Source organism: Lygodium microphyllum, chromosome 16 (assembly GCF_053477565.2).
Source record: "Lygodium microphyllum isolate KBCC chromosome 16, Lygodium_microphyllum_v1.1.10, whole genome shotgun sequence".
NCBI classification, from domain to species: Eukaryota; Viridiplantae; Streptophyta; class Polypodiopsida; order Schizaeales; family Lygodiaceae; genus Lygodium; species Lygodium microphyllum.
In genome coordinates this window covers 27,330,656-27,358,539 of record NC_141150.1, presented here as the reverse complement: position 1 = coordinate 27,358,539, position 27,884 = coordinate 27,330,656, and the positions used below count along the sequence as shown (strand labels likewise).

At 40.2% G+C, this 27,884-nt stretch overlaps 2 pseudogenes; both read right to left on the bottom strand.

Moving 5' to 3' along the window:
• Positions 1 to 450: 450 nt before the first annotated feature.
• Positions 451 to 1,163, bottom strand: LOC148022652 (Golgi SNAP receptor complex member 1-2 pseudogene; annotated as a pseudogene).
• Positions 1,164 to 9,316: 8,153 nt separating this feature from the next.
• LOC148022651 (Golgi SNAP receptor complex member 1-2 pseudogene) lies at positions 9,317 to 10,885 on the bottom strand (annotated as a pseudogene).
• Between the last annotated feature and the right edge of the window lie 16,999 nt (positions 10,886 to 27,884).

Sequence of the window (27,884 nt, the reverse complement as noted above, 5' to 3'; positions counted from 1 at the left end):
AGAAGATCTCAAATTTTTATGCCAAAGATCACTATATTGCTTGTCAAGTGAATTACAACAAAGAAATTGCAAACTACTCTTGACAAGAAGCTGTAGTTATACCGCCTTAGAAAAATCAGAAGACTGGCAAGTTCAGCTCCTTCCCTTTTAAAACTTGACGCCTTCCCATGGACTCTGATTCACAGATTCCAAAAAAGTATCATTGACCAGCATTCACACAGAAGTTCAACCTCCTGAGATCCATACTTGAGAATGTAATTAGCCTCGTCAAGCTCCATGCCGTTGTGGTAAGCTGCATTTCCTTTTCTTTATTCTCTGATCTGAGTACAAATCCTGCATCAGCAAACAAAAAGCAGGTGTTGCCAGAGAAGTGGGCTGCTCTTTATGTACTGCAAGCCAGTAAGATATACATGTTTTTTTTTTCTCGGGAAGATATGTCTGCTAATCGAATATCCAATCAAGATGTCAGCAAGGATCCAGCCGGTTCCACATGTCACTTTGATAGCCAATAAATGATAAGAAAAAGAGTGTATGCAGCAATAACAGCTGACAAGATGATTGTGTCTTTTGAGCGTTTCCTCTTTATAGCTCCCAGTACACCACGAATAACTGGAAACTAGTCAGCAAGATGCTTTACTTTCCCTTGTATATCTACAAACATGCCCCACTGAGAAGCTAAAGCTCCTTTCGTAGGCTGTGACTGACTAATAACCTCTTCTATCTGGTTAATATTTCCATGTACAGCTGCTCTCTCTCTTAGTAAGCTTGCTCCAGGTGATAAGCTGCCAGAAGCCTTATATTCACTGATGTCATTACGAACTGATGTCAAGAGCTCTGCATGTTTGCGCAATGAAGTGATATTACCTCGTGTCCTCCTAAATTCCTGAGTAAACTCATGAAGTATATTCCTGTGCCGAGCAAGCTTTTGAGTTACTGACGTGGTTGGAGTTGTTACTGCAGCAGCCCAACTCATAGAGTCGTTTACATCAAGTACTATTTTCAACAAAGATTCTATTTCCATCTCCATGGACTTCCAAGACCCGTCTCGCCCAAGTTCATCACGTGCAGATACACTTTCCACATATCCGCCATGCGCCAGCAAGCCCCCTAACTTGGCATATGATGAGAGCTTGACATCGAGGTCCCCTTCTATCTTGCGAGCCTCTCTGCGCAGCTCCTCAAAATCCTACTAGAGACCCATGTTGATGCTAACGACTGAGGCACAGAAGTCGGCCGGTGCTTGTATAAGAGTCCTAGACTATCTCGCCCTCTACATATAATCTGTGTGTCTTTGCAAAGACTCAAATTTGTTCCAGATGGATTAAGCAGGTCGTTTATCACCTCATTATAAATCTCTATGTAAGATACAGGAAGAAGAAATTCTCGCCCTGGAGTATTCTGTATGGTATTGAATACATCCTTCACTGCCGAGATTATGCTTGGAGATTTTTTATCACCATAAAGACATTGAAATTGTTAGATCCCACATGTCGATGTCCTTCTCCCGCTGCAATTAATGACAATGCATGAGCAGGAGACAAGATGACTTCTTCCTTGATGCCTTTGACATATGTTCCCTGAGTGTCTTGGTCAAAGACAACATCAAAGAAGAGCAGACAAGGCACTCTCCTCCAGACCCTGCTGCAACAGTTGCGCCTCTGATCTTTGTGATGCCTCCTCTTTTTTATTCATTCACGAGCTCATGAAGCAATGACTTCCTCCCCACTTTTGCCTTCTCTCTACTACCAGTTTTTAGCACCTCATAATCGTCCTCCTCCCGAAACAACCAGTCCTCACTTCCAATATATCGCATTAAAAAAAAGCAAGCTCTTTTTTAAGTCACGATGGCCATTATCTCTGAACGGAAGAGTATATTTGACTTGGTCTGTAGTATCCCAAGCTAACCCACCAGTTCCAGACACTTGAAGAAGATTCACATCATGGACAATAAGATGTGCATGACTTCCAATATGACCTTAATGCAGCACTCTCGCCATCAACCAACCCTTGATCTAGAATTGAATCCAAAAGAGCCATTGTATCGGGATTCTCTTTTTGCACATTGGAGGTAAACGAGTGGATAATTTGCATTACTAATCTACTAAAAGTTCACGTGCAACCTTTGTCTTCATAGCTTAAATGTCGGCTTCTACACGGCTTCCTTTGATTCCACGGTTTCCTGTACTTTTCTTGGAGTCCTTCATTGAAACTAACAGCATGATAATATTCTTTGGCATCAATTTTTCATATTTTTCTGACACACACACAAAAAAAAACACACGCAAACACAAACACACAAGTGGAGTATGTACATTGGATGTGGGTACAGAAAAAGACGGAAAGATAGCATAGCAATCAAACACAATGAAACACACGTGAAAAGATAACATAGATGCACAACAAAAATGGAGGTGTTTATGGCTCGGATGCGCAGCAGCACGACATCCACCCCCTCTAAACTTGTGCATCCTCCGAATGAGCCAATTATCCATGATCATCTAAGTCCAAAAACAGGTCCAGTTCTTCATCAATTTCTGGTAGACTTGTTTCTCCATCAGCTACATCATCTATATTCTCTGCTTCTTCTGCTAAAATTTCTTCTGACTGCTCTTCTTCTGCCAATGCTTCAAGTGCATACTCTTCATCTTCTCTTCTCTTGAAAATCTTGGCTCGTTTTCCAGCAATGGGCACCCTCAATACCGTCCCATCCAATTCAGCCAACTCATGGGTAGCATTGTCAAAAACCTGTTTCACTTCATACGGTCCAAACCATCTTTGAACCATTTTTCTCATGCTACTATGCTGATTCTCTAGGCTACTGTCGTAGACTTGAACCCAATCTCCCTCTTTTATGGCTCTAGGCCGCAGCGATGCCTAAAATCAAACCTGTCCTTGTTTCTGAGTCGAGCTGCCTTCAAACGATCAACTGCTAGTAGCTGCATATCTTTTGCCCTTCTCTCTAGTTGACAAATCCGAAGAGCTAGAAACTCCTCTCTTGATAAATTCTCATGCCAAGGAAGAGCACTCCATGTGAGAGCACAAATTTCAGTAGGCATGACAGGTTTTTGCCCATACGTCAACTGTACAAGCATATATCCAGTAGTCACGCTATGTGTAGAGTGGTCTGCCCACAATGCAAAAGGTAGTAATCTCGACCAATCTCCAATCCGACCTCTGCAAGCTTTTGCCAATGCCTTTACTATCGGCTGATGCCCTCTTTCGCTCTTGCCATTCCCCTCTGGATTATAGGCAGTAGTAAGAGCTAAGTTAATCCCAAGCCGTGAGAAAAATTCTCTAGCTTCATCTACATCTAGCTCTCCACGATCAGTAGTAATCTTGCCTATATATCCATACCTGCAAAATATTTCTTCCAACAAGAATTTACATACTGTAGTGGTGGTCTTCGCCCGCAAAGATCTACCTTCAACATAGTTTGTAAGATCCTCCCTGGCCAAGACAAGATATCTCATCTGCCAAAGTCCCACTGGCAAAGTAACCAAGTCAACCACCCACTTATAATGCATACATAGCGGATAGGTCGGATGCAACTCATCACGATGCCGCACTAAAGAGTAGAGCTGACAGTCCCTGCAAGTCTCCACAAAGTGGAAAACATCCTTATACATCCCTTTCCACCAATATCTTTCTTTGATTTTCTCATAAGTAGCCCTCACACCTCTGTGTCCAGCCCAAGAACTCTCATGAAACTCTCGCATAATCTGTATTTGCATCGCTACCTCGCAAACTACTCTCAAGGGTAGGCCGCCTCTCTTCTTTGGGTGCTTCCAAAGAAAACCATCTTTCAAGAAATACCCATAAGCCTTTCTTCTGATTTTCTTGAATGCATCATATGTCCAATTAGCTCTTTGAGTCAATGAACTTAGATACTGACCAATTTGCAGCCACTCACCAACATAGAGTTGTTCAGTAAAGGCTTCAACAGTAGATACATGGCAATCATGAACAAGGACAGAAGCTGCAAACTCTGACTCATCATCTTCTGCAACAAGCAACAACTCCTCATCCTCATATCTCGCTCTAGACAGCATCTGGATTATCTTTTCCTGCTATGTGTCAAAATTCTGGATTCAATGATTTGATGTAGGCAATCCACCAAAGCATCGCTATATCTAGAGTCGAACAGCTAGTAATCATGCCAAGCAAAGGCAAACAATATGTTTCCACAACAACTGGAGCACCAATAAAATACTCTTTATTACACTTCAGTGTAGTGACTACTCCCCACAACTCTCTTTTAATCTGTGGATATCTTCTCTATCTCTCATTAAGAACTTTAGCTCTAAAGCGGATTGCATATCTGTTCCCATCAGCATCATCATATCCCACTGCCCAACCTATGCCAATAGGGCTGGTATCAACTGTCAACATGATTGGCCATCCACACTGATAATCCGCCTTGCGAAGAGTAGGAGCTGGCTGCAACATCTTCTTGAGTTTACACATGGCTTTCGAATGCTTCTCATCCCAATGAAACTTCTGCCTCTTTCGAAGCAGCTGATAGAGAACATCTGCTATGTGAGCAAAATGAGGAATCCAAATCATGTAAAATACACAAGCTTTCACAAATATCCGCACCTCTGAAGTAGTCGAGCAATACTTTGCAATCCTACTTATGGCATCCACCTTTGCAGATGAAGGCTTCCTACCATAATAACTAACCATAAGCCCAACTATGATGACTTCATTAACACCAAAGACAGATTTCAGCCCTGAAAGAGTCAAATTCACCTCCTCTAATCGTGTCAATATTTGCTCACAAGCAACCAAGTGTTCAGCCACAAACTTTCTACATCCTCGCAAATCAAGACTCTCATTCTTTTCTTCTTCTACACAGCCTTTAATAGGCACATCATCTAAGAAAGACATGGTATACTGCAAAATATAGTCTCACAGAACTTTATGCATAGCATTCATCATATGAGCAACTGAGTTGGTGGCACCTTGAGGCAAGGTACACATCCTCACAAGACCAATAGGTGTCTGCATAGTGGTAATATCCATGCTTTCCAAGGCAAGCTGAAACTAGTCATAACCAAAATACAAGTCACCTAGGGAATAGATGGCTCGTCCTGCAAAAGCCTCGACAAACTCATCCACAACCGGTCCTGTTCCCACATTCCTGATTGTCACTCTATTCACGGGCTGCATATCCTGAATAAATCTCAAGGTTCCATTCTTCTTTGATACAGTAAACCACCTGTTAGAATAGGGTGCAGAAGAGGGTTTCAAAATCCCCATCTTAATCTTCTCATTCAGCAACTCTATCAACTTTGGCAAGTGTGCTCTAGGCACAGGTATAGGACGTATATTTCATGGCACATGAGGAACGGTGAAGATGACCATAGGCACAACCAATTCGGGACTAATGCAGCCAATTTCATGAGGAAAGAAAGCAAATGCCTTACCATGTCGTCCAAGCATCTCTCTAAAACATTCTTTTTCCACTGGAAGCAAGAAATCATCATTTCCAATCTTCAATTCTGCAAGAGTTTCAGCTGTAAATTCATGGCGAATATTTGAAGGATCTCTCAACATAGGCTGCTTCATAGCTTTTTCCATCTGCTCATCACTATCAGGAGGAAGCGGCCCTGCAACCGGCTTAACCTTCTTATCAACTGTTTTATTCTTCGTGTCAACCTTGGCATCAATCAGGCACTCTTTTCTTTGCTGCAATTTCTGAAAATTTTCATCAACTCTCAACTCTGTTGGGCTGAAAGATTTCTGCCCTTTTCTCTATGGACTGCATGGGTGAAGCCTGAAACTCTGTATGCTGAAATTCTTCAGCATTAAACTCTGTTGAAAGGTTTCAACCCTCTGATTTGTGGACTGCCATGATGCAGCCTCATACTCTATATGCTGAACTTTTCCAGCATTTAACTCTGTTGGCTGAAAGGTTTCAGCCCTCTGCAACTCTGAAAGCTGATCAAGATCAGCCATAGACTCGGTTTGCTGAGTTTTCTCAGCCTCTGACTCTGTTTTCAGCATAAAATCAGAAATTTCATGATACATATCCAAGGTTTGCATAGGTATGATCCTTGAACCCTTACATACATCAGTTTTTAGCATATTTTCCATCTCAAACAAAGTATCTGCATAAGACATTCCATCATACAGCCCATCCACATGCTCTTCTGCTTGCAAAATACATGTAGTCTTCAACTTTTTCTCCTTACGACCAATGTACTGCCTAGCAGCTCTAGACAAATCTGAAATTTTCTGATAACTCACTGAACTATCTGAAGAAAAACCAAAAAAATTAGTGAAGAAAGACTGGCTGCGAGGAGGCGAGATCTCCTCTTTTCTCTGCTCCATACCACTGGCATCTCGCAAGACAGCGGTACCTAATGAAAATCTAGCTCCTTCGCAGGTAGTGGTACCTCATGCAAGGAGTCCCTATTTCTCGGATGATTTACTCCAACAGTCATAAACTGAATAGCTCACATACCATCCTTACTGTGTATCCGTGCATAGGCTGAGCCATCATCCATCACTTTCGTCTCCATTCTTGCTTTTGTAATGAAAGGCTGTCCAAGAATAATCGGATAAGAGCAAGAATCCTGAACAAAGCAATGATAATCTTCTTCAACATTGCCAATAGAAATTCTGATGCTCGGACAAGAAGCATACATATCACCAGAAGTATTATTGGCTGCTCTCATGTGACAGCCATGCTTTGCATCCATAGGCCACTTGCCACTCTCATAAACAACTGGAGCAATAAGATTAATCTTGGAACCATGATCGACTAAAGTGACCAAAGGAGTCTATTTCTCTCCAATCCTTACCATCGTCTCAGTGGTTGCTCTAGCCCAATGACTACGTGAAAAATGGCTGCGAGGAATGAGGATAGGGATATCATCATCCTCATACTGCATAGGCTGAACTATTTTCTCCAACTGCGGGTTGATAGAAGCATTCTCAACCATCACTGCATCATCTTGGTCTTTCCCAAGAGCTCCATGCCATAACCCCTGTAAAGCAAGTCCTTCCATTGCATGCCATTTCCTCCGCAAAAGATCCTGCATCTGATCCTATATTTCTCTTCTAGCAATCTCAAGAGCTTCACCAATAGTAAAAGTGACTTCACCATTTAAAATTCTTTCATGAAAAATCTTACTCATATCCGTCTGCATGTGAAGGTCTGACAAGAGCTTGAATCGTGGCTCCTTTCTTGGTTGTCTCTTTTCTTTCATCTATTTGTCTGCCATAAGTTGTTCAGGACCTGATTGTGCTGGAGAACTCGTCATAGGTGGAGCTGTAACAAGTGGTAAGACAAAGTCACCCCCTCTAGTCTTTTTGGAGGTGTTGAGACCCTCCTCATCTCTTCTTCTCTTTTCCTCAACCATGGCATCTAAACCCTGTGTTTTTGCCATATAAGCAAAAATAGAATACCTGTCATCAGGAGAATCCCATCCCGTTTCTCCTCGGATGCTAGAGCCTACACAACTCATAGTGGATGCCTGAACTTTCCCTCTTCTTGCTATCTCTAAGGCAGAGGACCATAAGGCAGAGTCTCCATCTGATTTCTGCTCAAGCTGGACTCCATAAGCTGAAGCATCTCCTCTAACACTCACGTAAGCTGATGGAGCAGCCATATCATCAACAAGCTTCTTCATGCCTCCCTTACCAAAGTTCGTGCCAAGAGGAGCACCAGTCTCTGTCAGCCATATCTTCCCATCTTGTCCCCAAAACACTACGTTCTTCTTACGCGCTTCCTGAAAAGCATCATAATCTCTATAGTATTGGTGCTCTGTACTATCGCACCAAATACATCGTCTCCCTTTTCTTTGGCCAACTGGAAAAGTAGTCACTAGAGCAGGTGCTACAGTAGGTACTAGCATAAGTTTCTCTTTTAACTTCCCAACTTCAGCTTTGACTGCCTCTATCGTCAAATCTGCCAAGCCTTTAATAACATCATCTACCGAAAAGGGCACTGGAGCAGCAGGAACTGATGGATTTACAACAGGAGGAGTAGGCTTAGGCATAGAACTTACATCACGGGTAGAAGTAGAGGTCTCCAAGGATTTTTCAGAAGTAGATCCTGTATTACGATGCAATCGTACCCTCCTGCGCTGCTTCTTAACAAGCGCATTCACAGCATCAATGACATGTCTCCACTCGGTCTTTAAACCTGAATCGGTAACTTGATCTTCCAAAAGATCATCCAACTTTTCCTGTAAATCAGCATCAACAGCTTGTAAAAAATAATTCCACCTTCTGCATCTCCAAAGCTTGCTGCTCAGTCCCGTCCAACTGATCATATCAACTCTCCAACTCTCGCAGAAGGGCGGTAACTGAAAGTCCCTTATTAGGCATAGAAACCCATGCTAAGAAATTCTTGTGGTTTATAAGACCTGTATTCTCCAGGAAATATTTGTCTTTTAATGCCTTCTTAAACTTTGTCCAACCAGCATGTGTTCCTTGAATTTCTGAAATTCGGACCTCAAGCGTGCGAACCACAATCCGCAAGAAGTAGTGGCTCCAAACGTCTTGAGAAACCCCAAAAAAATTCATCTTCTCTTCATACAAATGGAGGTAAGTTGAAACTTGTTGGCCGTTGAACTGCTTCATCTCCTGTTGGACAGCCTTCAAGGCATCCATGGCATCACTATCGCGTTTCGCGTGTGCTTGCTACTGCATATAGGATGTAAACGACTGAAACAGATGCTTCATGAAATTCTCATCCGTCATCTCTTCTTGCGAGTCTCCCATCTTGTTGGAAATTGACGTAGCGCTTTCACATCCGGTTCACCAGAAATGTCATGGAGTTCGTGCAAGAGCTGCTGAACGCGGGGTTCAAGATGCTGTAAGGAAAGAGGCTAACAAGAATATCTCAAATTTTTATTCCAAAGATCACTATATTTCTTGTCAAGTGAATTACAACAAAGAAATTGCCAACTACTCTTGACCAAAAGCTGTAGTTATACCGCCTTAGAAAAATCAGAAGACTGGCAAGTTCAGCTCCTTCCCTTTTAAAACTTGTCGCCTTCCCATGGACTCTAATTCACAGATTCCAAAAAAGTATCATTGACCAGCATTCACACAGAAGTTCAATCTCTTGAGATCCATACTTGAGAATGTAATTATCCTCGTCAAGCTTCATGCCGCTGTGGTAAGCTGCATTTCCTTTTCTTTATTCTCCAATCTGGGTACAAATCCTGCATCAGCAAACAAAAAGCAGGTGTTGCCAGAGAAGTGGGTTGCTCTTTACGTACTGCAAGCCAGTAAGATATGCATGTTAATTTTTTTTTCTCAGGAAGATGTGTCTGCTATCAAATATCCAATCAAGATGTCAGCAAGGATCTAGCCGGTTCCACATGTCACTTTGATAGCCAATAAATGATAAGAAAAAGAGTGCATGCAGCAATAACAGCTGACAAGATGATTGTGTCTTTTGAGAGTTTCCTCTTTATAGCTCCCAGTACACCACGAATAACTGGAAACTAGTCTGCAAGATGCTTTACTTTCCCTTGTATATCTACAAACATGCCCCGCTGAGAAGCTAAAGCTCCTTTCGTAGGCTGTGGCTGACTAATAACCTCTTCTATCTGGTTAATATTTCCATGTATAGCTGCTCTCTCTCTCATTAAGCTTGCTCCAGGTGATAAGCTGCCAGAAGCCTTATATTCACTGATGTCATTACGAACTGATGTCAAGAGCTCTGCATGTTTGCGCAATGAAGTGATATTACCTCGTGTCCTCCTAAATTCTTGAGTAAACTCATGAAGTATATCCATGTGCCGAGCAAGCTTTTGAGTTACTGATGTGGTTGGAGTTGTTATTGCAGCAGCCGGAATCATAGAGTCATTTACATCAAGTAATCTTTTCAACAAAGATTCTATTTCCATCTCCATGGACTTCCAAGACCCGTCTCCCCCAAGCTCATCAGGTGTAGATACACTTTCCACATATCCGCCATGCGCCAGCAACCCCCCTAACTTGGCATATGATGAGAGCTTGACATCGCGGTCCCCTTCTATCTTGCGAGCCTCTCTGCGCAGCTCCTCAAAATCCTCCTAGAGACCCATGTTGATGCTAACGACTAAGGCACAGAAGTCGGCTGGCGCTTGTATAAGAGTCCTGGACTGTCTCGCCCTCTACATATAATCTGCGTGTCTTCGCAAAGCCTCAAATTTGTTCCAGATGGATTAAGTAGGTCATTTATCACCTCATTATAAATCTCTATGTAAGATACACGAAGAAGAAATTCTCGACCTGGAGTATTCTGTATGGTATTGAATACATCCTTCACTACCAACGATATTATGCCTGGAGATTTTTTATCACCATAAATGCATTGAAATTGTTAGATCCCACATGCCGATGTCCTTCTCCCACTGCAATTAATGACAATGCATGATCAGGAGACAAGATGACTTCTTCCTTGATGCCTTCGACATATGTTCCCTAAGTGTCTTGGTCAAAGACAACATCAAAGAAGAGCAGACAAGGTGCTCTCCTCCAGACCCTGCTGCAGCAGTTGCGCCTCTGATCTCTGTCATGCCTCCTCTTTTTTATTCATTCACGAGCTCATGAAGCAATGACTTCCTTCCCAATTTTGCCTTCTCTCTATCAGTTTTTAGCACCTCATAATCGTCCTCCTCCCGAAACGACCAGTCCTCACTTCCAATATATTGCATTAAAAAAAAGCAAGCTCTTTTTTAAGTCACGATGGCCATTATCTCTGAACGGAAGAGTATATTTGACTTGGTCTATAGTATCCCAAGCTAACCCACCAGTTCCAGACACTTGAAGAAGATTCACATTAGGGAAAATAAGATGCGCATGCCTTCCAATACGGCCTTAATGCAGCACTCTCGCCATCAACCAACCCTTGATCTAGAATTGAATCCAAAAGAGCCATTGTATCGGGATTCTCTTTTTGCACATTGGAGGTAAACCAGTGGATAATTTGCATTACTAATCTACTAAAAGTTCACGTGCAACCTTTGTCTTCATAGCTTAAATGTCGGCTTCTACACGGCTTCCTTTGATTCCACGGTTTCTTGTACTTTTCTTGGAGTCCTTCATTGAAACTGGTAGCATGATAATATTCTTTGGCATCAATTTTTCATATTTTTATGACACACACAAAAAAAAACACATGCAAACACAAACACACAAGTGGAGTATGTACATTGGATGTGGGTACAGAAAAGGACGGAAAGATAACACAGCAATCAAACACAATGAAACACGCGTGAAAAGATAACACAGATGCACAACAAAAATGGAGGTGTTTATGGCTCGGATGCGTAGTAGCACTACAGCGTAACCCATTGAAAGTATGAAATTTGAATTTTCTTTTACTTATCTTGGCTTCTTTTCGAATAAATTGTGCTTCAAGTGTCGCATTGATCGTACATCGTATAATATCTTTAGATTGTAGTCCATCTTGATCGGGTAGTATATCGTTGAAGATTGGCCAATTGAGCTTGCAAAGTTTACTGTGCTCTTCGTTCCTCTTGAAGCTATATCATAATTAGGTCCATTGTTTGTTCCATCGTTGGTTCCAGTAAATCACCTTTAGCCATAAAATATTCCTTATTTTGATCAGTCATCCTGTAAAATTTCAAACAACTTCACACACTTGAAATCTTGTTAGCTGGATGAGCATAGTTCAAGGTCGGGTTTAGAAGGCTTGCTTTTTTTTAGTGGCTTTTTAGCAATCTTTCTTCTTCACAGTTACGGAAATTGATGTCGGTCTTCTTCCAAGTGGATTCGTCTTCCGTATAATCTGAGTGTGATCCTCTGATTGATAGAATTCGTCTCTATCACAACGCAAGTGTGAATAGGGGCTAGCAAAGAGGTTAAAAACTGGCTCGGAATTTATTGTGTGTGAACTCTTGCTTTGGGAGAGATTGGAGCTTTGAGAGTTTAAGCTTAAAAGCTTAGAAGGTTTTAAGATTTATCTTTTAAAGCTTTAAATAAAACTTTTTTTTACCTGAATCAAAACAACCAGGACGAGAGGACGTCGACGCTGAATTCAGTGCCGTTCAGCACCTGCCCACTCCTCTTCATAAAATTCCAAGTCTTAAGCTTTTTAAGCTTAAGTATTAAGCTTAATTAAACACTAATCTTGAATTCTTTCTCAAAATAAGAAGACTTAGCAATGGAACTTTTTGGGTGGTTCTCCGCTAGTAGAGGCTGGTACTTTGCGACGTGACTACATAGCAGAGGGTTCTTCACTACCAGGAATGTGCTGGTATTGATGGATTGTTGCGAGAATGACTGTAGAGCTCGATCGTTCTAGGAGCTTCACCTTCACACAAGATAGTAAGTGATTGGAAGCCCCCGATCTCTCAACTTCGCTCTGATACCACTGGTGCGCAAATTCGATGCCGTGTGCGTACGTAGCGAGCACCGGAAGGTCCCCAAGAACAAAGAACTCTAATTTTTGCTTAAAATCCAAGAGAATGGACTTGCACGACATGAAGCAAGAAAACCAATTGGGTATAATCTCCCCCCATTCCTTGTGTGTACACTCCACAAAGCATATATTTAATATTTTATTCATCTCCAAGCTCAAAAATTAGCCCAAATGTATAATTAGCATGCTTTAGCTTTTGTGTTTCCTTTTGTTCAAATAAAGAATAAAACGGTTGGGCACCCTAAGAGTGAGGCTATGCCCAAATACAATGACCAATAATGAATATTTAAATCGTGCACCCATGCGCATACAAAATAATAAATATATGACAAGTGCTTCAATAAATAAGCACATCAAAATAAATATTTCCGCTATGCCTAAGACACCCATCTATCAAAAATGATAATTTCTTCTAAATAACTTGAATACATGCTCTCGCCCAGTGCTACCCAGCTCCACCACTGCCTGCTCTACACATCAACTGAAGCATTCACAATTCTTAGAAAACAATAAAATTAAACTGACAAAAGAGAATACCAAGCAGTCTTTAGCTAATAAATAAATAAATAGGTTGAAACTCTATCCTAACCTTAATTTAATACGAGTGCACACTCTAAAATCATAAACGTCTATTAATTTAAATATGTATTTTATGGAATCACCCACTATGGAATCACCCACTTGCACATTAAATTAATGTAATGCTCGAAAAGGATAAGCGTTCCCATCAAATTTTCACACAAGGAATCCACCTTGTGTACGAGCCCCGGCAAATAAATACAATTTTATGGAATCCACCGCAAAACCTCACGGAATCCATCATGGAATATGTATCCTGGTATAAAAAATGCTATGAATAAGAAAATATTTTGCTAGTTTTTTATCTTGTTAGGATATTTTTATGAGATAGCATCCGTGCTTTAGTCTCATAACGTTGCATAATATTAGAATTGTATATGTAAAATGACAAAGGGATGCTTTTGCATGAAAATATTATTGTACTAATGATTCTATATATGGATAAATTCACTTATATGTAATAATAAAAGAACATAAAAACTTGCTGATAGGTAACTTTTATATTTGGTTAATATAGTTATCTTCCACGGAGGAAAAAAATCAGTAATATACTTACAATGGAGATCTTCAATACGAAAGATAGTAGCGGCAATTTGATTTGTGATAAGTACTATAAGTTGGATTGGATTTTAATGCATCCAAGTACTCAAGAAGTTTCAAGATCAAGCGTAAGGATGTTGTGGACCCCAACAAACATTGGAAAGGTAAAATTTTAGAGTTCAAAAATTTATTTAATGGGACAAGTACAATAAAACAAGTGTTGATCCAACATGTTTATATGTATAAACAAATCTGTGTGCACGACGAGAACTACATTATAAAATATAAAGAAAATAATAAGTTTCTAATTTTTTCATTGTTTATTCTTTTGCATTAGAGTTGTTTTTATAATATTTACAATGTTCTAATTCAAATGTGTTTCAGTAATATCTCTATATCCATCAACTCTGCATGAATGGCAGAATGTGGAATGTTTGAGCGACAAAATACATGTTTGGCATAAAGACATAGGTTCTTTGATCTATGATAATAACTCTGCATGTCAACTTGCAACTCAAAATATCTTTTTTTATAATTCATTGTATGTAGTAGAAAGTCATAGACTGCAACATGTCCCATTGTCACCATTATGTAGTTGTGAATGGCTAATTGGTAGCTTGGAGTTGTCAGGAGCATGTAAGTTGAATATAACATCTAACATCAATAGTACTATGAATTCTACCAAAGGCTCCAAAGATGTGTACTTTGGTTGGTCAATTTTCATTATTTGCACATTTTTTAAGTTCATGTGAGGTTATAAAGAAAACAAAGATTACTTATCAATGCAAGTGTCCATCTAAGATTGGTGGACGAGTCATAGCAGGTGAAAAGAACACATTTTGATGAGATGATCAAGTCCAAGGTCAGCCAATCAGATCTTATATTTAGGTAAATTTGTTATACTAAATTGTATATCTTAATTTAATTGATATTATACGTGATGCTTAGATGAATTATTATGGTAGTCACTTTTACTTTATATATTTTTTTAATTACAAGTATTTCATCACTAAATAAACTCTATGCATTTACTTTTGATACACACGATGGCAAGTTTTGTGAGGAGAGTGGATCAGCTTGGATCAAGATACCTGAGATGAGACACATACAACTCTCATAGATGTAGTTATTTTGTGGAGTGGTCATAATCCTTTTGGATAGAGAGTCATTGGCCAATTTCGTTTCTAAGACAAGGAACCCAATTAATGTCCAATGATCCCCTGTGCAACTTCTATTTCAAGTTAGATAATAGAAGGTTCGGAAATCGTAGTGAACAATCCATAACATGTAAGCAATGTGCTTCTCCACATATCCTTGAGATAGTGGAATCATTGTAAAAAAATTTATAAAGAGAGAATACAAACTTTTAAAAACTTTTGTATACTTTTAATTTTGATAATTTTGGTTTATTGTGATCCAAGCATGTGAGTATATATGTTGTAATTAGTCAATCGTTCTAGTTCAAATAACAATTAAATTGTAGGCTAAAGTTCTGTAGCCTTTGAAATATTGTCTTTGCATAATGAAATATTGTCTTTGCATAATGAAATATTATAGCTCATCTCTTCTACTCATTTTTTGAGCACTCACTCTATTGTTGGAATTAATGAAAATAAGTGTTGAAAGTATCTAGATATCTAGTTGTTGTGTTTGAAGGTGTTTTAGTTTTTTAATTTAAAAATCCAATATTTTCTCTAGTTAGACTTGAACATATTAAGTGATCAAAACATATTTGAGGATATAATGAAGTGTAATGCATCTTTGTCTATTTTAGTAATTTTGATGGTGACTTTCAATAATTGAAATAAAGTATTTATGTTTAGGGTTTTTTTTGAAACTTTAATGTTAAAGTTTTGATAAAAATCTTTATTTAAAACCCTTGAAACATAAAAGTTAGATCTCCAATCTCATTTTCACTTTCATTCTCGACTTTTCTATACTTGTACTCTCCTTCGTTTTCTTTCTCTCTGTGCCACGGCTATTACTCTGCCTTCACCACATGGATTAGCTCCACACACTATGCACCTATAAGATATAATATTTACTTGAGGTTTTATATGACCTTGAATCTAGAGAGCTCACTTTATATGGTAGATCCTAGCTCTAGCATATTGACATCATTTTGTGATGAGGCAAACCCTCTCACTTGCTCCATCCCAAACTTTGCTCTTAGGTGGATTCCGATAGATTTCTTGTATAGTCTATGTTTCGTATCGAGCCATGAAAAGGTAATAGGTGCATGTGGGGAAACTCTTCATTAGAGCTGTACCCACCTCATCCCAGGACCACATCACGATGGATCTCATCGAGCGTGATCTTGCCTTTGCCATCTATGTTTTGTGCACTGATGTGCAAGAGAACAGTGAGAAATATATCAATGCACCCTCTCAGCCATAGCTGCAGTATTTTGAGAGGGCACCTGAAGAGATCGCTCTCAAATCTAAGTGAGGAGGTAGCACAGAGCTTAGCTATTGGATAACCACCTTCATGTCCTACTATTGAGATGCTAAGCAATGAGCCATCCCTTGCTTCTCTCCAACTTGTCACCATCAAGGGGGTTGAATATCTATTCATGCAATATGTGAGATTTTGGAGATAAGAGAAGAAGAAATATATTGTATCATGGTGCATGATACACCAGATGACTTTATAGATTTTGATGTAGAGAATGCCTCGCCATATGTGGATGAGGTAGCTCGATATGATGGCACAAGCATCAATGGCATCTTTGCCATTATGAGCATCCAAAAGAAAATTGAGGACGCGGTACTAGAGTATGACATATCTAACCAAGACTTTGAGCACTTGCAGGAAAACCTTTTCAGTCCTCAAACCAACTACATGATGCCTTCCTCGATTGCAAGAGTAGATTTGGATACTCCATTACAACGCCATATAGATGACACAAGAGAAGGTAATATTTTTGGTTTTTAGTGCAACTTCACCCATAGGGCCTCCAGGGCATAAGGACACACAACATGAAATTTAACTAGGAGATCGGACCCATGTAGGAGCCTTGTCCATAGGCTCGCGTCTAGGGGCCTAAATCTGCACCTCCAACGCATAAGGACATGCACAACATGAAATTCGACTAGGATCGGGCCCATACAGATTCAGGCCCCTACACATGAGCTTATGGATAAGGCTCCTACAGGGGCCTGATCTTGGTCTAACTTCATGTTGTGAATCCTTATGCCTTGGCGGTCCTTTGGGTAAAGTTGCACACAAAATTGATGTATATATCTTTAATAATCCATAATTAGTGAGTCTAATACTCAACTTATGTGATGCAAGACATTATCTATATACATGAGTTTTCATCTAGCCAAAGTGGCCAATCTGGTGGCCAAGGGTATATGACTCCGCATTGAAAGAGTACATTGGCCAGCTTGTTGGTGACATAGTAGTATTTCATAAGACATGTTCTCCTGCTTTTGGTAAGAAATTCATGAAGCTGAGGGTAGGGAAAAAGGTTGGTCCCTTCAAGACTATCATGACCAACTCTAGCTTGGAGAAATTAGTGTTGCTTCAATGTTCGAAGCTGTTGTACTTGTTCACAAGTACTAGGTTTGGCCCACTTTCCTCCATGGTGGCCCGTGCTATGATTACTAGAGTTGAAGATCCCACTATCATTATCCAAGAGCTTTTGGGGAAAAATTTATAGTTGCCTATGATAAAGAGTAATTTTGACCATGGGGAGCCTAGCTCTAAGAAGCTTAAGACAAATTAGATGTACTTACTACCTAATGATGTCTCTTTTGCAATGTAATGTAGTTTGTAATCTTCTATTGTATTAATAAAAATCGATGTTGTTGGATTTGTGTACAATGTAGTTTGTGATACATGTCATTTATTATTATTTGTATGTCAATGTAATGGTTATTTGTCAAATTTATATACAACATGACTTATTATTTAAATTTTATACATAACACTTTGTCAAATTCATCCATAATATTTATTTATCCAAAGGCACGTAAGGATAACTTGAATAAATAAATAAAACAAATTAAAAGCACTTAAACAAAGAAAAGATATGGAAAGAAAGTTGTATTCATATTCAAAACAATTTATAGAGGATCGATACAAGCAAGGTTTTACAAAATTGTTTCAGAAACTAGATTCCATAGATGTTTCACTAGTAGACCCCTATTGTTGCTGCTCTCCACACCAAGATTGTCCCTCCATTGCCAAAAGAATCTCACTATTCGTAGATCCCTATCAATTGTGGTGACCCTCCTTGCATGCATTTCTACATAGATCGAGTCTCAAAGCAAGTCAATGAGGAAGGCTTTAGTAGCTAGCTCATAAGGAACTTTTAGTCGCTCACCCTATACAAGAAAAAAAAAGGCATTCCCTAGTTTTAAATACACAAGTAGGAAAAGTAAATAATAGGAAAAATGGAACAATCCCTAGACTTTAGGAAAACTAGGGAATTGCATAGGAAATCCCCTACATAGGGAAATTTCCCTACCTAGGAATTTTCCTAGTTAGAGAAACTAGGAAATTACATGGGAAATTTCCTACATAGGGAAATTTCCCCACCTATGACAATTTCCTATGCGATTTCCTAGTTTCTCTAACTAGGTAATGTTCCATTTTCCCTATTATTTACTGTCCCTACTTATGTGTATTTTTAACTACGAAATTAACAAGGAATGCCATGGATCAAGAGGGCAATCTATCTATAGCTACTATAGCAAACCTACTATAGTACTCTTAACTCCTCTAGACTTGCATTTTTGGACTAATGACACATATCTAAAGCTTCATTCACCAAAAAAATGATAATTTTTCACCATTCAGAGCATGAAAAGCATAACAATACTCAAATATGAACCTAGTGAACACCAATAAGGCCTACAATTCAGAGATGTTGCAATCGCACTACTGAAGCTCTAAGCATTGGCATACATAAGAGCATTCACCACTAGCAACATGAGACACTTTCTTTAACCACAACCTTTTAAGATTGTAGACCTACAAGAATATGATGTATTGATTCTAGTGAACTTAAAGAAAGTGCATAAGAATTTGACTATTAGTACTAACAAGTAAGCCCAATGTAACCATTTGAAGAATGATATAACATACATAACAAGGTTCATCTCTAGCAACATGAGACACCTAGTTGTAGCCTCTAATAAGAAAAGCCATGTGTCACACATGTTCAATCTGTACATAGTGCAAGAGATAATTTCCAAATCCATGTCAAGCAAGTCTATTTCTATAGTGACATAACATTTTGAAATCAATATTGTCCATTGCCACTTGGATTTGTCTAAGAGATCCTGAAGTGGTTTGAAGTTTGTTGCTGGATTGTCAGCTAGCTTGTTCGTTAAGTATTCCAGAACCTCCTGGAGTTCTCTTTTTTTTCTTGGCACTCGGAAGGTGACGGGCTTAGGTCTCCCACAAAGGGTTCCTGCCATCATGCAAACTGGTACGGAGGGTGTGCCATCAGACTTGCCCATCATCTTGATGGCTTGTTCATATGCCTCATGATTTGAGAACGGCAGGTTGATTGTAGCAAGGACATGCATCCAATCTCGCTCATTCTCTGGGCATGGGATATACTTGGTCAAGGGCCTATAAGACTTCTTGACTTGAGCATTACTCTTAAGCATCGCGGACATGGCATCCAAGTCAACTGGTGAGGTCTTCCAAGTGTCCATCTCTACCCTCACAGCTTCCGTTTTGTTTCCTAGGAAGATCAAGCCGTTACACCAATCTTTGATAACCTCGTCATTGCACATCCAGGGTTGGCCTAACAGGATATCGTAGTCCACCCCTTTCATGACTATAAAGTCGACAGAGAACTGGCCACCTGTAATTTTCACTGGCCAGTTTTTAAGTACCCCGAGTGGCTTCACTCCCATGCCGTTTGCTAATGTGACATTAAATTGAGTGGTCTCGATAGGTGGGTTTTCCCAAGTCTGAAGTACTACGTGCCTCAGCACACTAACCCCGGTTCTCGTATCTACGATCCCCTTTCTCATTGTGTCACCTAAGGGTAGGACTAGTAATATTGCATGCATCTCAATGCCTTCCCAGAAAGCATTAACATGCAAGGATTTTGGCACAGAGTGCAGCGTTAGACTCGGTATTTGTGTTTCTGCATCATGGTTGTGCAGATCAATAGCTTGTTCTCGTGACCCCTCAACCCACTGCTTCAGGTCTTGCCATAGGGTCGGATGCTACTTATGCAGGTCTCCCAGGCTTAACGTCATTAGCGTGGTCACTTACATAGTAAGGAGGTCGTTGGGTGCTCGTCTCTCTCCCAAACCAGATTGTCTTGGCAAATGGCCCTAACTACTTTGCGATCCTGTAGCATCAAGGCTTGGCCTAAGCGATGATGCTTGTGGTGTGGTTGCGTCTCCTAAGAGGAGGTGAGACTGGCATGCTTATGCTGGGGAGATCATCGATCTCGTCCTCTAGGATGGGCTCAGCGTCCCTTAAGTTCTCTTGGGCCTCTTTCACCCGGTCCTTCACTTTCTCTATGGCCTCAAGTTGGAGCTTCAGATGTGGGTATTCCCCTACCTTGTCACTTCCCTTTCCAGCCATCTTGGGAGCTGAAGTTTCTGTCTCTGTGTTGGTGACCTTCTTCCCAACATGTAGAGTTGTAGCACCCTCAGCTTTTAGTGCAATCTTAGCTTCCAACCTCTTCTTTCTCTGTCTGCGGCTCTTCTTCCCTATTGAGGCTGCATCGAGGTTGCTAGGTCTTGGTAGTGATATGCGGGCTTGCTTCGTCTGGGCCCGGATCATGATCCTCAATGGGATAGGTGTGGCCTCCCCATCAAGGTTCTCAACACGAAACAGTCCCAATGGGACAGATGGTACGTTGACTAAACTTGAAGAAGGTTTCTGCTTTGGGCAATCGATAAAGAGATGGGTGATTCTGCAGTTAACGTACCTTAGGCTAGCTTTGTCTCTATTCTGCTACTCCCTCTCAGGGCAATGTGATGAGACATGACCTGGGTGACCACAAGTCCAACAAATGATTGGATCCTGCGTTTGCCCTCCTAGGCCTCTACCTCGTCCTCTCCCTAATGCCATCACCGGTACTGTGTTGCCCTCGTCGTCATGAGAGACATAAGGGAATAAGTAAGTATCTTCCTCATTTGGCTCTTTCACCACATAGTGGACTAGAGCGTCAATCAGTGGATGGGTCACGTAGGGACCAGGCGATCGAGGTATGCCTGTAGGGTTTATGTCCATCCTAGGAATAGCAGCTTAATGTCATTAGGTGTAGAAAGGGCCAATGGGGCTTTAAAATGGCTTTAATAACTCAATGAAAGCATCATAATCACTATTGAGAAGGGAAACTCCAAACTATATGCCAATTCACCAATTCATTTGAGTACTCTACATTGAACACAATAATGATAGGGAATCTTATTAATTGAGCAATCCTTACAAGATAGAAAAGGATGATTTAGAATTATCCAATATTGACTCATGAGATACTCCACTAAGAGCAAGTGGGATAAAACACAAATCTATCAACTGTATCATAAGGCTTTGTTGGGGTAAAAGGCCCTTAGGCCTACTTGTGTACAGTGATTGCCCATATTCTTTATTCATATATATATGAAAGTGCAATAAGGCTGTCATAACATTGTTGACAGCACCTACATTGTGTGTTCTCTTCTCTCCCGTGTCTCGTGCATCCCTTTCAATTGGTATCTAAGCCACTCCTTTGCGAGATCTTCTTGACATCTACATGAGGTATGGGAGCTTGCTTCTTACTCAATTCTCAGCCATTCTTTGACATGAACAGTAGGGTTTCATGAAGAGGCAGCCATAGCTTCCATCATTGAAGCTTGTTCTCTTCACCTCTTCCTTGGACTTGTCCTAGGCTTGTGTAGGCCTATTGTAGGACTTCATTGGGATCTTTCTTATCCCCTACCCACCTTGATTTGGCCCCTCAAGTATAGCAGCACACTCATGTTTTATTTGTACCTGTTTGCAAAAATGGCTCAAAAATCACTCTTTTTGTCATATCTCAGGGATTCGGAACCCAATTCAGGCAAGGTAAGAGTCTAACTTGGGGTTTTGGCACACTCCAAACACGACGGTGATGTAAAATTTTCCAAATTTTGATGATAGAATATTCCGCAATAGATTTCATATTTGAGACAACATGTATTTGTATGCCTATGGTTTATGTGATGCTTCTACTAATGTCTATTGATACCGAATCGCTTGTGGATGTTATGCCTCTTATGTGAGATGCTTTTGGAGGTGATTTCACTCAGCCATTGACTATTTTGAATAGTCCCAGATCTATCCAAAATATGGCAGCCACTTATTACTTCAAGTTTATGCTTACAGGTCTTGGCATTTGATGCCTGATTATGCTCGGTTGGTGCCTACATGTCAGGGAATGTATGCCTATGAGTTGGCACTTGATTTGGGCTTGGTTTGAGCATTATTTTCCCCAGTTTTGTACTATTATTTAGTGCTGGAAACTTCAGGGCTGAAGCTATTTATGCTACAGTTGGGTTATGCTTATTGGTCATGGGGTGCTCCCGGCTACTTGCTATGATGTCATGATGTATTTGGACTATGCCACATGTCTTGTTTATGCTCCAGAATGCTTTTAAGCTGAAATTAGAGCTTGATTTGGGTTTGATTGTCACTTCTTTGTAGCTGGCATCTCATCTATGACATGGTTTATGCCTCGGCTACCCAGTATAGGTTATGATGTCTTGGTGAATGCTTTATGCTTTGGCTGTGGATGGCAGTTGTTTCAGCTCATCTCGACATTCATTTGAGTATTCCCTTGAATAATTGGACATTGACTTGGCTTTTTCTATTACAACCTTGGATGTTATATGGGATTTGATGCTCTGATTATGGATCTTGGCTATTATTTGGATGCACTTACAGGTATTGAGTAGTGAAGTGCTCCCTTTTTTTGGCAGTTTCCTATTGAGCTGTGATTGCTCATTTGCATTTGATATGTGGGATACATATTGATCAGTGGACTTGGATAGTGCTTGGGATTTACAATTATGGCCCTCTTGCTTCTCTGTTGTATGGCATCTATGATATTTGGGATGCTATTTCCCGTATATGTTAGGGAGTAGTTGATCTTTATGGCCACTGTGTATGCACATGGTTTGCTGCTATGTATTCTACAGAGCCTCTTACCTAGATTCTTTTACATAGATATTTGGGCTTTTATTGGAGCTTGATTCTTGCAGGTTTCTTTACCACCTGTTGTTCTTGGTTGGACATGTATGTGAATGGTATGAGACACTACAAAGTTATGCATACTCCTATGTTTCAGGAATGCTTATGCATTTATGGCTCCGAAACATGCTTATGCTTTTATGGCTACAAGCTACAGTGGTTGGATATGTCATGCTTTTTTCTGCTAGGCTTGTCCGTGTGGGAGATTTTGCATTCGTGGTTGATGCCTTTGTGTTTTCCCCTTCTGGTTTGGATGAGCCCCCTTTGCAGTATGCTATGATGACTTCGAGCTCTTCTAGTCATGCATACAGTCCTCTTGATGAGACTATTCTCTCTCATGAGAGTTCCCCTGACTCTTTGAGCTCCTTGGATGTATTGGACAGCCCTACTCATGCTATTACATAGCAGTTGTCCTCTTTTACAGGTTTTACACATTCTGTTTGCTTTCATTGTGGAAAGACAAGGCATGTGAAGTGTAAATGCTTCAAGTGGATTAGAGAGCAGAAAAGATTGTGTCGCACTAGACATGAGAGCAGAGTTAGTGATATAGTAGGTGAGACCACTGTTGATAGTGGTATGGTGCATGTAGTTACCCATGATGATGTAGCTGAGCCTAGACTCCTGGCATCGTGTTACCTTGCAAATTACTTGCTCAATGATACGGCGTATACCTTTGTTTGGCTTTTAGATAGTATGGAATCTTGTCATGTTACTCCGCATAGAGCTTGGTTCTCTTCTTATAGGGAGGTTGACGGATGTATTTATTGGGGCCTTGAGTAGGATTGTCATGTTATTGGTACAAGGGATATACACTTGGCTTTGCCAAATGGGTCTTCTCTTATGATCTGTGATTTCTTCCATATACCTATGCTCAGTAAGATCCTAATCTCTATCAGTCGGTTGCATGGTGCAAGATATTATATCTCTCTTGGGAATAGTTCATGGAAAATCCATCGTGGTTGCTTGGTATTGGCCAGAGGTGCTAGATATGGCAATGATTATGTAGTGCATGTCTCTCATGTGGGAGATTCTATGGTTGCAGTTATGCAGATACCACATGCATTGTTATGGCATTGTCCCCTAGGCCATGTACAACACACTGAGATGGATGCTTTATGTGATATGGTCTTATTTCGTGCTCTTCCCCATGCTACTTGCCCTCATTTTACTCATGGTCCATGCAGAGTTTCTTTGGCTTATGGCGATCATGTGAGGCATGCTCCTCTAGATCTAGTCCATGTTGTAGTATATGGTCCTATGCCTTCCCAGTCACTTGGTGGAGTGTTTCATTTTGTGACCTTCATGGATCATGCTACCCACCGTGTTTGGGCTTACCCTTTGGTATGGAATAAGGATGGTGCTACTATGCTGGACATGTTTATGGCTTCTGCTCTGGTACCAGGCCTAGATGCTTGCAGATGGATTCTGAGAGTCATACTATCTCTCCCAGCTTACAGATCTCTTGTTAGCAATATGGCATTGATTTCTTATGCCCACGATATTATGGGATTGCTCATGGTATGTGCCTGACTTTAGAGGCAAAGGTTTCTTCTATGCTTACCATAGCTAGGTTTTCTTATGGCTTTTGGGCTGAGGCCCTTATGACGGCAGTCTACTTGGTTAATCAGATGCCGTGTTTCTCTTTGGATGTTATTACTCTACATGAGGCTTGGAGTGGTATGAGACCCTCCTATGATCACTTGAGGATGTTTGGCTATGAGGCATATGTCAGTATGCCACATGAGCCTATGTCACGCAGATGCATACTCCTTGGTTATGGAGATGGTGACTTTACAGCTTACAAGTTTTGGGATTTGGATGCCCAGCATGTTCTATGCAGCCATCATGTTCTCTTTTATAAGACGCAGACACCTCTCAGGCCTCTTAATGCGCGTTCAGTGAACTTTATGGCTAACTCTACAGTCGTATGTCAGTCTTCTGCTTTGCTAAGGCCGCATATTGTCTTGAAACCCCATCTGACTTGTGTCTGGGATGCTAGCCCTCTTTCAATGATTGACTCTAGAGAATTTGGATACTCTCCGATGTCTTGTATGCGCCATGCTGATGTTATGCACTACTCTGATGATGATGATGTACAGCCTTGCACTCATGAGTTGTGCTGGATTGCCCCATTGTGTATGGAGTTGCGGGATCACTTGCCTCCTGGATATCTTGGACTCAGAGATTCTCGACACTTATTGCATAGCTCACTTTTCGATTCGGCATTGGGTGAGATGTCATGATTCCTCACCTTGTCTCTTTTCTTTTGTTTTGTTTTTTCACTCCCTAGCTCATTAACCTTTTAGTGGGAGGTTGTTGGGGTAAAAGGCCCTTGGGCCTGCCCATGTATAGTGACCGCCCATATTCTTTATTCATATATATATATGAAAGTGCAATAAGGCTGTCATAACATTGTTGACAGCACCTACATTGTGTGTGCTCTTCTCTCCCATGTCTCCTGCATCCCTTTTAACCTTATCCATGCCATCTACAAGGTCTCTATTATCTACATGGTTATATGGAGATGAAGCATCGTCTTCTTTATCATTTGAATCCTCAATCAGGCACTCTATGCCTAATCTCCTCTTGTCACTTTATGTCGAGCTGGTGCTACATGCCAATTTATGTTTGATGCTTCATGCCAAACTTTGAAGCACTAATCTTAATATTGGTTAACACATTTCACGTCTAGATGTATGACTTACATAGCAATATGATTCTCCTAGCACTTTTCATCAATGTTCTCCTAGTGCTTTAATCGGCGCTCAAGGCACTAGTTCCCAAATCCACTGTTATGATATCATGAAAGAAAGATTAAGAAAACCAAAAAACTAAATTTGCATAAGTAGCTTAATATCAAATTTCAAGTATAAAAATATATAAAAGAAAAAGATAACACCTTAATGAGAGTGACCAAGATAGAGAGTGGAGAGTATTAAAAGTATTGGTAAGTATTGATGTGTATGTGCATATGTGTTGTTTCACAAGTGGTGTTCAAAGATAATCCTTTCACACTACTTGAAAACGACATGACAAGGACTGTCAGTAAAGTATATTACTTTGTTAGGATGCTAATTTTGTCTAGAAAAGTTTGACAATACAAGACCAGACACCAACTCACTCACTCCACAATACAAATTCAATGCCCTATTAAAACCACAAATACATGATGAGCACACATAATGTAGAGCATCTATAACCTCAAATTAACAAAACAAAGACCTTCAGTTTGAAAAAAATAACATCACTCAACCTTCATACCCCTAATTTTGATTGTTGTGATAGATCGAGCTATTAGTACCATGCATGATACCCTTTGCTTCACCAGATCAATCGATTTGGGTGGCAGGTTTGCTCAAGATACAGATGCTCCAAATAGGGAATGATGCATCCCATCTGCTCGTCTTGGTACGTACTACACTTTAAAGTTTAATCCTAAAGGACCTGCATAGGCACCAAGCCTAACATCAAGCCTTACACATAGTAAGGCTTCAACTTATGAAAGTTAACTTTAGTCTTAAACTCTACCCTACAAATCTGGTAGAAGTTCTGTAGAGCCATTCTTTCCTAAATGTACAATCATGTATGGTCCATCCCATTTGGATTCTAATTCTCTTAAAAAGAGCTCTTGAGACTAATATCATAATATAGCACTAACTGACCTTTTGCAAATTTGTACTTCTTGGCTTGAAGATCATGAAGGGCTTTCATTCTCCTCCTCCCTACTTCTTGGTGTAGTAAGGCCTACAACTGAATCTCATCAAGATGTGCCAGAGAAGTATACTATTCTTGTAATGCTTCTTCCTCTCCCAATGAATGATTGAGGGCAAAATGCATAGTGGAGAGCTCTATTTCTAATTGTAAAATGCACTTCTCCCCATACACTAACTTGAATGGGGTGTGGCCTATGGCTCTCTTGAATGTTGTGTTGTAAGCTCACACTATCACCTATAATTTCTTATCCCAATCGTGCCTACTTTCGATATTATCTTGGATAAGATTTCCACTAGTTGCTTATTCACTTGGGTAAGTTACTCATGAGTATATGTGTGCATCACGTGGGATAAAAATAAGGTATTTTAAAAATACATTTTTATACATTTTTTATATACATAAGGGTGTAATATAAAGGGGTTTTTTTACAGATTAAATAGAAAAAGGTTATGTTTTGTTCAAGAAAAATTCACAAATAAGGATATTTATAAATAGGCCATGAACGCAGATGATGTAGAGGGTATACATATAGTAACTTCCTTGAGCTTGTTCGTGCCTCAACTAGACTATTCGCTTGAGGGTTATACAGGGTATTCTTCTTGGGCTTAATCTTCAAAGCATCAGTCAGGAGGGCCACTATAACCTTGTTTAAGAGGTGTGTCCCTTGATCAAATACAATCTCCTTCAGTGGACCAAAGCGGCAAACAATTTGCTCCATAATGAAATTGGCCGTCTCCTTAGCATTGTCTTCAACGTTGCTGGAGCTTCAAACCACTTTGTAAAGTAGTCCGTTGCTACAATAATATACCGCTTTGGCATAGTTGATGAAGGGTATATTGGTCCCACAAAATCAATACTCCATATTTCAAAGGGTAACATAACCAAAATGGGATTTTGGAGGTTGACACTCATGATTTTCTCTCACGTCATGTCTTTGAGAGACATTACAACACTTAACATAAATAAAAGCATCTTGGTAAGTCCGTGGCCACCAATATCCAGCACGGAGAGCTTTATGGATGGTAAGCTAGCTAGCAAAATGTCCCCCACATGCTAAATCATGGCACTCCTCAAGAATAAAAGGTACCTCATCGGGTACTACACAACGACTATAGATATCATCTACTCCTCTCCGATAGAAGACACCTGGTGTAATCGAAAGGTGTAATGCTTGTTTCTTGATCTTTCTCTTTTTAGACTTCAATAAAGTAACTCGAATCCTCCTCTAGATAAATAATGTGTTATAGCTGCATACCAGGAAAGGATGGAACCTGTATCGATTTTAAATAGACCTTCAATATCACTTCTCTCAGCTACAATTTCTTTTCACTCCCTAAACTCCACAAGGCTTCTACAATACCATGCAACTTTGGTGGCTTGCTCCTAATCTCATAATTGAACTCCTGTAAAGTTACTAACCACTTTGCTAAATAGTCAAGCGGCTACAACTTATTCAGCAACAATC